Raw genomic sequence first — 13,905 nt, forward strand, 5'->3', positions numbered from 1 at the left:
TACTGACCTGTCACAAATTTCCCTGCACAAGTTTTCACGCAGTCGACAGCGCCCCCGTGTGGCCGAAAAATGCAACAGGTGTGACAGAGATGGTCACAGAGCAGAGGACTGCCGTTTCAAAGACGAAATTTGTCACAAATGCAGTAGAAGGGGGCACATTCAAAGAGCATGCAAAGTAAAATTCAGTCACAACAGTAAAACTGAGAAAATTAAAGGGTTGGTGAATGCACTAGCAGAGAACAGTGGCAGTGATTCAGATGAACAATTAATTGGTACAATGGAGTTAAACACAGTGACTTCTCCCAGCAGTAGCATAATATGGGTGACACCAGATATTGAAGGCAAACCCCTCAAAATGGAGCTGGACACAGGATCTGCAGTGTCTATAATTTCCACTACTGTCTACAATGAGGACTTTAAGGCTATCAAGCTGAAGAACACAAATGTGTTGCTGAAGACATACTCAGGAGAGAGATTGAGCCCAATGGGGGCGTTGCAGGTCAGAGTGCATTATGGGGGGCAAACACAGCAGTTACAGCTGTATGTGGTGCCTGGAACTGGCCCCCCATTATTTGGCAGGGAATGGCTTTCAAAAATAAAGCTGAATTGGTGTGACTTGAAAATGCTCCACATGTTCCAGTCCAAAGAGAAAGGCACAGACCAAACACTGGAACACTTGCGGAAGAAATACAACACAGTTTTCAGTGATCAGATGGGAACAGTAAAAGGCTTCACAGCAAAACTTGTACTAAGAGATGACGCAACCCCGAAATTCTGCAAAGCCAGATCTGTTCCATACTCCCCTGAGACCAAAGGTGGAAGCGGAAATCGATCGCTTGCAGGATACAGGGATCCTGACGAAAGTGGACAGAAGCGAATGGGCCACACCCATAGTTCCTATTGTGAAGAAAGACGGGTCTGTTAGAATGTGTGGGGACTTCAAGGTAACTGTGAATTCAATGTTGCATGTGGACCAATACCCCCTACCACGTCTGGATGACATCTTTGCTGCACTAGCTGGTGGGAAACACTTCAGTAAAATCGATCTGAAACAGGCTTACCTGCAGCTACCGGTTGAAGAGAGTTCCAAACAGTACCTGACAATAAACACACACAAAGGTCTATACAGGTATAACCGCCTGGTTTTTGGCATTGCATCAGCCCCAGCCATTTGGCAACAAACTATTGACCAGATTTTGCAAGGAATCCCAGGAACCCAGTGTATCCTGGATGACATGATCATAACAGGATGCACCGACAAAGAGCACCTGGCTAACCTGGAAGAGGTCCTGAAAAGACTGAAAGAGTATGGTCTACAGGCAAACTTAAAGAAGTGTGAGTTCTTCAAAGACAAGATTGTCTTCTGTGGACATGAGATTGACTGCAATGGATTGCACAAAACACAGGACAAAATCGAGGCAGTGGTACAGGCACCACGACCACAAAATATCACAGAAGTAAGATCTTTCACGGGACTGATCAATTACTACAGAAGATTCCTCCCAAACCTTTCAGCAGTACTCCAGCCTCTAAATCAGCTCCTGGAAAATAATAGGACATGGCGGTGGACAGAGCAGTGTGAAAATGCATTTCTGGAGGCAAAACGGCTCATAACATCTGAACAGGTCCTGATGCATTACGACCCTGAAATGCCAGTGAAGTTGGCTTGTGATGCGTCCCCTTATGGATTAGGGGCAGTCCTTTCACACACACTGAAAGATGGGTCAGAGAGGCCAGTTGCATTTGCATCACGAACATTGAATGATGCAGAGAAAAACTACTCACAAATCGACAAAGAAGCACTGGCACTAGTGTGGGGCGTCAAGAAATTCCACGCATACCTATATGGCAAGCGTTTCACACTGGTTACAGATCACCAGCCGTTGCTTTCCATTTTCAGTCCAAAGAAAGGCATTCCGGCAATGACAGCAGCCAGGTTACAGCGATATGCCCTGTTCCTTGCCAGTCATATGTATGACATTGAGTTTAAGCCGTCATCCCTCCACACAAATGCAGATGGATTATCCAGACTGCCGTGTACAAGAGAAAGACAAAGGAGGGTGGATGCAGTGGACATGTTCCATACCGCTCAGCTCGAGGCCCTACCAGTCACAAGCACAGTTATCAAACAGGAGACAAGGAAAGATGTGACCTTGTCAAAAGTGTACACCTACACCATGTCAGGATGGCCAGCTACTGGCAGAAAGGAGCTGACTCCGTATTTCCAGCGGAGAAACGAAATTACAACATACCAAGGATGTTTGATGTGGGGAATGAGAGTCATGATACCCCAGAAATGCCAACATTTAGTCTTGCAGCAACTACATGAAGGTCATGTTGGAATTGTAAAAATGAAGCTGCTCGCAAGGAGCCACTTTTGGTGGCCAGGTCTGGACCAACAGATAGAAAATATGGCAAAGAACTGTAGTGGATGTTTGGAAACCCTTCACATGCCTGCTCCTGTCCCAGTCCACCCATGGGAATGGCCCGTCGAGCCATGGCAGAGAATTCATGTGGACTACGCTGGTCCTTTTGAAAAGCACATGTTTCTGGTTATAGTTGATGCCCATTCCAAATGTCCAGAGGTGTTTTGCACTGACTCCTCCACCTCAGCTCAGACGATAGAGTGTCTCAGAACAACGTTTGCACGCTTCAGTTTGCCACTGCAGCTGGTAAGTGACAACGCGCAAGCTTTTGTAAGTGACGAGTTTACAAGATTCATGTCAGTAAATGGAATCAAACACTCAACCTCAGCTCCGTACCACCCTGCCACCAATGGGCTGGCAGAACGCTTTGTGCAAACCCTAAAGCAAGGACTCTGTGCAGCAAAACGAGACGAAGGGACTTAGCAAACAAAACTGGCCAAGTTCCTGGCCTCCTACCGAAACACCCCACATGCCACGACAAATGAAAGCCCAGCCGCACTGATGTTCGGGAGGCTTCTCCGCACACGGCTGGACATCATGAAGCCAAACAGGCGTAATGAAGTGCTGAACAAACAAGCCAAGATGCTCTCCGGTGGCCGGGAGCGCCATCTCCAAACAGGACAGGAAGTGATGGTGCGAGACTACAGAAGAGGAGGAGGGAAATGGACAAGAGGGACCGTACACACACAAACGGGACCCAGAACTTACCAGGTTCAAGTGAGCCCAGACATAATGTGGCAGCGTCACATTAACCAAATGCATTCCACGGAAAACAGCACAACAATCGAGAGAGAACAGGCACAGAGAGCTCCTGAGAGTGACACACAGGGAACTGTAGAGGACGGTGGGGCAGTAGAGAGACCCCAGGCTGAAAGAAGGGAACGTGTTGATGAAGGTGCTGCTATAGCAGACGCTATAATGGAACAAGCACACACTGAGGATGTTCAGGAGCCTCCAGACAATCTGAGGCGCTACCCAGAACGAAGGCACCGTCCACCAGACAGACTAGACTTATAAACAAACAAACAAAAACGAACTGTTCAAGTTCAAATTAAAAGATGCAAAATAACAACAAGTTCTGGGAAATGTTTCAGTTGTGGTTTGGTAAAAGTAACTCTGATTGTATAAGAATTAAATATGACAGAGCCTGGGCGTGAACCCAGGGACTCTGATGGCACAGCTGGTGCTGCAGTACAGCTCCCTTAACCACTGCGCCACCCGGGAGGCCCTCATTGACACTAGTTCATTAAAACATTTAACTTTAAAGAATCAACAATGAATCACTTCAAAATGTACAAATAAGCTATCTTGTGTGTAAAGATTAGACATCTTAGTCTAAAACAGTGTTTCCTAACCCTGGTCTTCCAGTACCCCAAGAGTACACATTTTCATTGTAGCTCTGGACAAACACACCTGACTCAGGGTTACAATGAAAATGTGTACTGTTGGGGGTACTGGGGGACCAGGGTTGGGAAACACTGGTCTAAACAACAATAGATCATTGAGTAGTAACAAGTAGGATATTATTACTAAAGCACCATTTCAGGTGAAAAAAAAAAAACTCCATACTAGCGGTGGCCAACCTTGCGTCTCTGATCTACTGGGTGAGCAGATTTATATTCCAGCCCAGGGATAATACACTTGATTCTGAACTCATTATATTTTCTTCATTCTATAGCTAGAGGACTGCTGATATCTCTTGGAGTGATAAGTATATCTTTTTTGTATTTTTGTTTTGGTCTAGTACTGTCTTTTTGCTAGCTAGGGCCATCTACCTTAACTGCGGACTGCTCATAATTTGACATATCAACCAGGATCCAGGGGCATGACAATTTGTGACTTTATACGTTTTGGTATTCAGTGGCTGTATTGGAGGGGGATTGGTTTCACCACTCAACAATTTGTACAGGAAGGTGTGCTCTCCATCTCTGCTAGGAAATGAGCAATTAGTGTTAGTTCTTCAGTCTCCCCTGGTTTCTCAGCGGCCGCTGTAAGCGGCGGTTTTGTCTCAAAAATCAAGACAGTCTCTGAAACCAAGATGGTTCTGCCGATTTGTGACGTTTGACTTTGCCAGCGTAATCCACTTTCAATTTCAATAAATATAAATTGCAGACTGTCGCCCACACTTGATGACTTGAAAACTAGCACTTGAAGCTAGCATATGCAACAACTACCCGGACGGAAAACAGTGACGGACATAACACACAGCACCCCTTCTACTCTTGAAATGTCACATCCAATCAAAATCTTGCCACTGGCAGCCAGCAGACCATTCAAACTGTTTTTGCAACACAAAATTCTCCAGACCTCCACGGGAGGCATGACAATGATGTGATTTTGGAGGTATGGCAACGCACTTGAGGGGTCCAAAAAGTTCTCAAGTTCTCGATTTGGAGATGGAGGGTCCGTCATGGTCTGGGGCGGTGTGTCACAGCATCATCGGACTGAGCTTGTTGTCATTGCAGTCAAACAGACACCTGTTAGCTGTGTGTGTGTTCCTGCAGATCTGGCACCAAGATAAAGTGACTAAGGGGGCAGTTGAAACTGGCAAGGGGGCACAATTTTTTGGGGGTTCTTGCATTGGAATTATATTGACTTCTGCTTATATAAGGCTAAACCAAAAGAAACCTAACGTCTAAATGCCGAGACCCCGGGATCATTGAGTGCTTTAAGTGACAACACCATTTTGGTAACGAATAATTATGCTATTTGTAATAGGTGAATTAGCTGTACACATCTTGCCAAAATCATGCAAACTAAATGCTTAAAGTAGTAGCCTATTTAGAATACAAACACAACTGCGAATGCAAACGAATGAATGCCAGCAGAACAAAACAGCGGTAGCAAGTAGTAGTCCGAGTAAACAAAATATCAGATCGATAAAGGCATGACACAATCTATACTTAGGCTAGTTACAGTAACAGTAAACAAATGCAGTAAACAAAAGGCCATTGGAGAGCCAATTAACCAAAATAGCCTACAGCCTACTACAGTGAGATGCAGCCATGTGTAACGGATGTGAAACGGCTAGCTTAGTTAGCGTGGGCGCTAAATAGCGTTTCAATCAGTGACGTCACTTGCTCTGAGACCTTGGAAGTAGTAGTTCCCCTTGCTCTGCAAGGGCCGTGGCTTTTGTGGAGCGATGGGTAACGATGCTTCGAGGGTGACTGTTGATGTGTGCAGAAGGTCCCTAGTTCGCGCCCGGGTATGGGCGAGGGGACGGTCTAAATTTGTACTGTTACATTGATGCTGTTGACCCGGATTACTGGTTGCTGCGGAAAAAGGAGGAAGGTCAAAAGGGGGGTGAGTGTAACGGATGTGAAACGGCTAGCTTAGTTAGTGTGGGCGCTAAATAGCGTTTCAATCAGTGACGTCACTTGCTCTGAGACCTTGAAGTAGTAGTTCCCCTTGCTCTGCAAGGGCCGCGGCTTTTGTGGAGCGATGGGTAACGACGCTTCGTAGGCGTCAGTTGTTGATGTGTGCAGAAGGTCCCTGGTTCGCGCCCGGGTATGGGCGAGGGGACGGTTTTAAAATTATACTGTTACATTGATGCTGTTGACCCGGATTACTGGTTGCTGTGGAAAAGGAGGAAGGTCAAAAGGGGGGTGAGTGTAACGGATGTGAAACGGCTAGCTTAGTTAGCGTGGGCGCTAAATAGCGTTTCAATCAGTGATGTCACTTGCTCTGAGACCTTGAAGTAGTAGTTCCCCTTGCTCTGCAAGGGCTGCGGCTTTTGTGGAGCAATGGGTAACGATGCTTCGAGGGTGACTGTTGATGTGTGCAGAAGGTCCCTAGTTCGCGCCCGGGTATGGGCGAGGGGACGGTTTAAAATTATACTGTTACACATGCACCTCTGTCTTGCCAAATAAATAAGCCTATAGGCCAGCTTCAAACATGGAAAATCAGGCCGCTCATGAGTTCAAGAAACACATTGTAATATGGCACAAGACACTTCTGTGGATCAAATTAGACCTGCGTAATCAATTAAGCAATGCCAGCCTACCGTAAACACGTTTCCAATACGTACAGTTCAATTTACAACCACGAAAACCAATAAGCTACCAAGAACCATATTAGAATGTATCAAATCAAATCAAATCAAATGTATTTATATAGCCCTTCGTACATCAGCTGATATCTCAAAGTGCTGTACAGAAACCCAGCCTAAAACCCCAAACAGCAAGCAATGCAGGTGTAGAAGCACGGTGGCTAGGAAAAACTCCCTAGAAAGGCCAAAACCTAGGAAGAAACCTAGAGAGGAACCAGGCTATGTGGGGTGGCCAGTCCTCTTCTGGCTGTGCCTGGTGGAGATTATAACAGAACATGGCCAAGATGTTCAAATGTATCTATTTCCATGATGAAACATACTGATATGTAGCTATACCCAGGGGCTTCATTTGGGTTCTTGCATTGGAATTATATTGAATTCTGTTTATATGACGCTATACCATAATAAACATAAGTTCCATGACGTGACTAGACCCAGCCTCAGCTAAACCACCACCCATAGCATGACTAGGCCCAGCCTCTTCTGCATGCGTCTCATGGCACCCTGCACTTTGACCTCAATTTCCCCCACTGGCGCTTGTACTCTCACCTTGTCTACGGTCTTTATGTGGGCACACAAAGCTTTTATGCCCCAAATGTCCACACTCAAAGCATCGTAGACTATCTATGCTGGCAAACCTTGCGTAGAGCCCGTCCCCATGCCTCACTTTAAAACGCACATTGAGATGGAAATTCTACCTTTAACTAATAATGAGGAGAGTCAAAGTTAATAATCAATCAAGGTATTATTTTTATTAAAAACGTATTATAATAAGGAGGCTGGTTGCACCACCCACGCAGGTGAAATGGAGTGAGAGCCTCCTGTACAAAGACAACCCAAAGCCTTATATAGTCATGCTACCCCATGCAAGCATCTGCAAAACACGTGACCTTGTGTGTGTGTGTATGTGTGTGTGTGTGTGTGTGTGTGTGTGTGTGTGTGTGTGTGTGTGTGTGTGTGTGTGTGTGTGTGTGTGTGTGCGCGTGTGTGTGTGAGGGGAGACAACAGGATGAAAAGGTTACCTCAGTCTGTCTCAACTGAGTGAGCACAATAGGGGCCAGAATGACAGGAAGTCACTCTAGACATACTTCCTCTAACAGTAGCTCAACGGTTCCCCCAAGTTGGGCAAGCAAGTGCCTTTGACTGTCGGTCCAGATGATGTATGGTCGTACTGGTCACACACACACACACACACACACTCACAAACAAAACATTAATCTTTCACCCAGAAACAGGCTCCAAACAGAACGATAGGTCTATCATTGGTGTGCAGGATATAACCTTTACTCTGTCTCCAGTTAACATAAGAGGAACCAGTCTGTTACTGTCAAATCTTGGTTGAGTGCCCAGACATCATGGGGTCATTCTACACACACAGAACACTAAGAACAGACCTCTATTAAGAACAGACCTCTATTAATGCACACACACACTTTTCTATCTTACATGCGTTCGTTTATTTAACAAACTCAAGCCCAATGCCTAGGCTTAAAGACGGGTATTTTAGTACAAAAGCATTAGTAAGGTTTAACAGAAAATGCCCTCACAACATTTAACTGTTGTTCATTGTTATTCAGAAACATGAACACTTGCCTCTGGAACGAAACAACATGCTTAACAGCATCTGCCTGAAAACCACTAGCAAATTCACCAAACCGACTCAGTTTTATCTGGATTTGATCATCCATAATATACGGAGGCAAATTTGCAACTACCACTCTAGTCGAAAGACTCGAAAGGGGAGAAATCGGCACCAACACATACAAATATTCCGCTAGCAATCAGCCTACCCACCAAATTCACTCTTTTCATGAACACAACCACAGCTTTATTCATTCTAGATGCTTCATCAGGATTCTGGCAAGTGAAGCTAGATGATGCAAGCACAGATAGGACACATGGAAGTTAATTTCCTTAGGCATTAAAGGCCCAGTGCAGTCAAAATGATTCACTGACCTACAGACAATACTCCATAATGTCAAAGTGGAATTATGCTTTTTGTATTATTTTTTATTTTTACAAATGACTTCTGAATCTGAAATGTCTTGAGTCAAGTATTCAACCCCTTTCTTATGGCTATTTTAATTATGTTCAGGAGTAATAATTGTGCACACATAAGTTGCATGGACTAACACTGTGTGCAATAATAGTGTTGAACATGAATGACTACTACTATTTATTTACCCCACACGTACAATTATCTGTAAGGTCCCTCAGTCGAGCTGTGAATTTCAAACATTGATTCAACCATGAAGACCAGGGAGGTTTTCCAATGCCTCGCAAAGAAGGGCACCTATTAGTAGATGGGTAAAATGTTTACAAATCAGACGTTGAATATCCCTTTGAGCACAGTGAAGTTAATAATTACACTTTGGATGGTGTATCAATACACCCAGTCACTACAAAGATACAGGAGTCATTCCTAACTCAGAGGAAGAAGAACCTCTCAGGGATTTCACCATCAGGCCAATGGTGACTTTAAAAAAAAGTTAGAGTTTAATGGCTGTGACAGGAAAAAACTGAGGATGGATCAGCAACACTGTAGTTACTCCACAATACTAGCAGAATTGACAGAGTGAAAAGAAGGAAGCCTGTACATAATACAAATACTCCAAAACTTTTTGTCTTATATACAAGTGTTATGTTCAGGGCAAATGCAACACATTGCTGAGTATGGGTATGCTTGTAATCATTAAGGATTGGGGAGTTTTTTAGGATAAAAAATGGAATGGAATGGCACAGGCAAAATCCTGGTTCTGATGTTTTCCACATTGACACTGGGAGATGAATTCACCTTTCAGCAGGACAATAACCTAAAACTCAAGGCCAAATATACACTGGATTTGCTTACCAAGAAGACCGTGAATATTCCTGAGTGGCTGAGTTACAGTTTTACTTAAATATATTTGAAAATCTATGACAAGACTTTAATGGTTGTCTAGCAATGGTCAAGAACCAATATGACAGAGCTTGAAAAATGTTGAAAATAATAATGGGTAGATGTTGCACAATCCAGGTGTGGAAAGCTCTTACAGACTTACCCGGAAAGACTCACAGCTCTAATTGCTGCCAAAGGTGCTTTGACAAAGTACTGACTCAGGGATGTGAATACACATGTAAATGAGATGTTTTTCATTTTCAATACTACATTTACAAAAATGTCTAAACATGTATTCATGAAAAAATATGGGGTATTGTGTGTAGATGGGGGGGGGGGGGGTACATTTAATCCATTTTGAGTTCTGGCTGTAACACAACAAAATGTGAAACAAGTCAAGGGGTATGAATACTTTCTGAAGGCACTGTAGAGTTGAAATATATTCCATTTTGAGTTTCCATCCCAATATTACACTTCGTATCCAGTTGAAGTCGGAAGTTTACATACACTTAGGTTGGAGTCATTGAAACTCGTTTTTAAACCACTCCACAAATTTCTTGTTAACAAACTATAGTTTTGGCAAGTCGGTTATGTCACGCCCTGGCCATGGAGAGGCCTTTATTCTCTATTTTAGTTAGGCCAAGGTGCGACTAGGGTGGGAAAAGTGCAAATCAATCCCAGAACAACAGCAAAGGACCTTGTGAAGATGCTGGAGGAAACAAAAGTACAAAAGTATCTATATCCACAGTAAAACGAGTCCTAAATCGACATAACCTGAAAGGTCGCTCAGCAAGGAAGAAGCCACTGCTCCAAAATCGCCATAAAAAAGCCAGACTACGGTTTGCAACTGCACATAGGGACAAAGATGGTACTTTTTAGAGAAATGTCCTCTGGTCTGATGAAATAAAAATAGATATGTTTGGCCATAATGGCCATCGTTATGTTTGGAGGAAAAAGGGGCATGCTTGCAAGCCAAAGAACACCATCCCAACCGTGAAGCACAGGGGTGGCAGCATCATGTTGTGGGGGTCCTTTGCTGCAGGAGGGACTGGTGCACTTCACAAAATAGACGGTATCATGGGGGAGGAAAATGATGTGGATAGATTGAAGCAACATCTCAAGACATCAATCAGGAAGTTCAAGCTTGGTCGCAAATGGGTCTTCCAAAATGGACAATGACCCCAAGCATACTTCCAAAGTTGTGGCAAAATGGCTTAATGACAACAAAGTCAAGGTTTTGGAGTGGCCCTGACCTCAATCCCATAGAAAATGTGTGGGCAGAACTGAAAAAGCATGTGCGAGCAAGGAGGCCTACAAACCTGACTCAGTTACACCAGCTCTGTCAGGAGGAATGGGCCAAAATTCACCCAACTTATTTTGGGAAGCTTGTGGAAGCCTACCTGAAACATTTGACCAAAGTTCAACAATTTAAAGGCAATGCTACCAAGTACTAATTGAGTGTATGTAAACTTCTGACCCACTGGGAAAAGCTAAAAAAGCTATAAAAGCTCAAATAAATAATTCTCTCTACTATTATTCTTACATTTTACATTCTTAAAATAAAGTGGTGATCCAAACTGACCTAAGACTGACCTAAGGGCCTTTTTACTTGGATTAAATGTCAGGAATTGTGAAAAACTGAGTTTAAATGTATTTGGCTAAGGTGTGTCGTGGAAATGTCCTGTATTTACCAAATCATGAGAGCAAACCACACACAAGTCAGAGTTAGTTATCACAAAGTCCATCTTTAATTATATGAGCTCCATCACAACCCTGTGACTCTCAGATCAATTCAGTGTCTATAAATGAATTCTCTGAGAGTCCCTTACACATTGCAACTGAGATCCTTTATAGCAAAGACACACATAGCCAGACAGCATTGGCATAATTTATCGTTCAGCTTTGTCTCCTAAACTATGTTATTTTCTCAAACTCAGAACCATAAACCAAATCCACATATCAACAGGCATATATCAAATCCATCCTATCTTGACAAGATCACAGAGACACATTGACTGGCACACAGACATTGTGGAGCCAAGAGATACACGCTTGACCTCTCCCCTCTCTCCGGCCCAAACAACTTAGTCTTGACAGAGAACAGATACTGCAACCCCGCCACAGTATTATACAAAAATCAACATTCTGATGAGAAGTAACTTACTTTATATGATGAATATAAAACATCTTACCTATGTTACCAACTAATTCTGATTATTCCCCAACAGGTGTATGTAAACTTCCGACTTCAACTGTTCATCACAGAAGACTGAAATATGTGACCCGTTTCAAGAAGCTACAGTATGCGTCTGACGCATGTCACTACTTACACCAGGGAGGCATTCTCTTTTTATGCGTTTTGGGGCAGAAATGCCTTTGGGAACATGTGAACTTTCATGTGACATAATAACAAATGTGTGTGCAATCATTTAAATGATGAATACAATTGTTAAGTTTCAAGCCTTGTTGGTTTAGCCACGGAAAAAGACAGGAACCTTCCCGCTAGCCATAATTAGCTGAGATAATGGATGGGCTGGACATGCTGAGAGATAAGTTCGGATTGGTCTGCCATGTAGCGCGATTCTGTCTTTAACATGAGCTGCTCAGTGTGCGTCGATAATCCTGGTTACTGCTTTAAAAAATGTATACTTAACCTTAGTATGGAGAACTGCAAAAGTGTTGCAACTGCTCTTAACAACATTGCAGCCCAACATTTAGCAGGCGGTATCGTCAAAGATCAGTATGAAAAAGTTGTGATGGACTATTTTCTGCACAAGGTCAGTGTGAACCGGATTGACTTGACACAACAACGGGCCAAACAAGATGTAGCTAGCAACAAAAACCAAATGGAAAAGGCACGCTGTCGTGAAGCTCATTAGGTAGAGCATGGAGCAAGCACCAGGGTTGTGGGTTCGATTCTAATGTATGTATGTATGCACTCAGTCTCTCTGGGTAAGAGCGTCTGCTAAATGTCAAAGAGTCTAGCTACATTTTCAGATACTATTGATTTCTAATTTTGTCAGTCATTTTCATTGCAAGTTAAAGTGTACGGTTAGCTAGCAAACGATAGCTTGCTGGCTCACTAGCTAATGGTCTGTGTATTAATATTATTAGCATCTCAGAAACACATGTGCATTGCTAGTTATAGGTTCATGTTAGCTAGCTAGCCAATGTTGAACCGAGTTGTTTAGCTTTAGCTACCTGTAGATTCATACTCCAGCATTTCATGCATGGTAGCTAACTAGACATGTAGACATGCATGGTAGCTAACTACATTTGTACTGTAGCTATGGGTTGGGATTATGTTTAATTATTTATCTAGCTAGCTAGATGTCTACTCCAATTCACAAGAGAATGATTACATGACTCATCAAGTTAGCCAGGTGTATCTGGGGGTGATTACAGCCATCTATTGTATTTCATGAACATGTGTACATGTCTAGACAACAGTGACCCATCCACTTAGCTAGATGTGGTTGGGGCGTGGTTATAGCATTTCCTTCACATGACCCATCAATTTAGACAAGTGTCTGGGTAAGCATCATTTAATAATTATAAAATATTTATAAAATATTTTTATCTGGACACTTTCAAAGCCAGATTAGCATATAGGCAAGGACTAGATAAAGTGTAGAGTTTTTCGTTATTGTAGGCTACTACTTAAACCCCTTTTAGTGTTGAAATCTTTGGTTGTTTACTACACTACCTTATTCACTCTGTTTAGCACATGGCCTCACATGTAAATCCTTAAAGAGATAGGTGGGGCAAGGCTTAAGAGGATGTGAATGATGCTGAATAGGTGTAGACAAAGAATAGCTCTCCAGTAGGCGTACCAAAATATTCAAGGGCCCTTTTTCTCAAAAGCGGGGTTGATCAACTTTCAAGGCAGAATTACTTTCCTATTGTTCCTCAACTGCAGTGTATGATATACCATTTTGTAGCTCTGAGTCTACACTTTTTTCCAATGTTAAAAACACTGAAAAATGTTGCTACATATAACCGAATCGAGGCAGTCGGTCACATATAACAAAACCTTTTGACATAGAAACACATAATTAATTATTAATATTAATTATGAACCATATAACAACATTCCACCCATGAGGCCACTAGAGGTGATTTGTTTATTTGATTACAGGAAAGGACTCAATCATGCAAAAATATTTACAATTATTTTGACATGGCGTCAGTGAGATTCAAACCTATAATCTTCTGTGCTTTATCCATGGAATTAGTCTATTGCACCACCAGGATGGAGCACATTCAGAGCTGTTCATCTCGTCTATTCAAACAGACCCTATTTCAAAGAATACAAGCACTCATTTAGATCAGGTGTGGCCAATTAGTGGGCGAGCCAACAACACCTAACAAGCATAGAGTTTTGTTGATGCTGAGAACGGAATGTATATGTTTTTAAATAACATTCTTTGAACCTTCTCTGAACGTTATTAAAGTTTATTTTGTTTTTTACGGAAAGTGTTCTTAACGTTCTCTGAACAATTTGAGAACATTCATTTAAATAGAACAGTGAGTAAACCTTTAGAAAACGTTAT

Source organism: Oncorhynchus mykiss, chromosome 6, assembly GCF_013265735.2.
Source record: "Oncorhynchus mykiss isolate Arlee chromosome 6, USDA_OmykA_1.1, whole genome shotgun sequence".
Classification (NCBI taxonomy): Eukaryota; Metazoa; Chordata; class Actinopteri; order Salmoniformes; family Salmonidae; genus Oncorhynchus; species Oncorhynchus mykiss.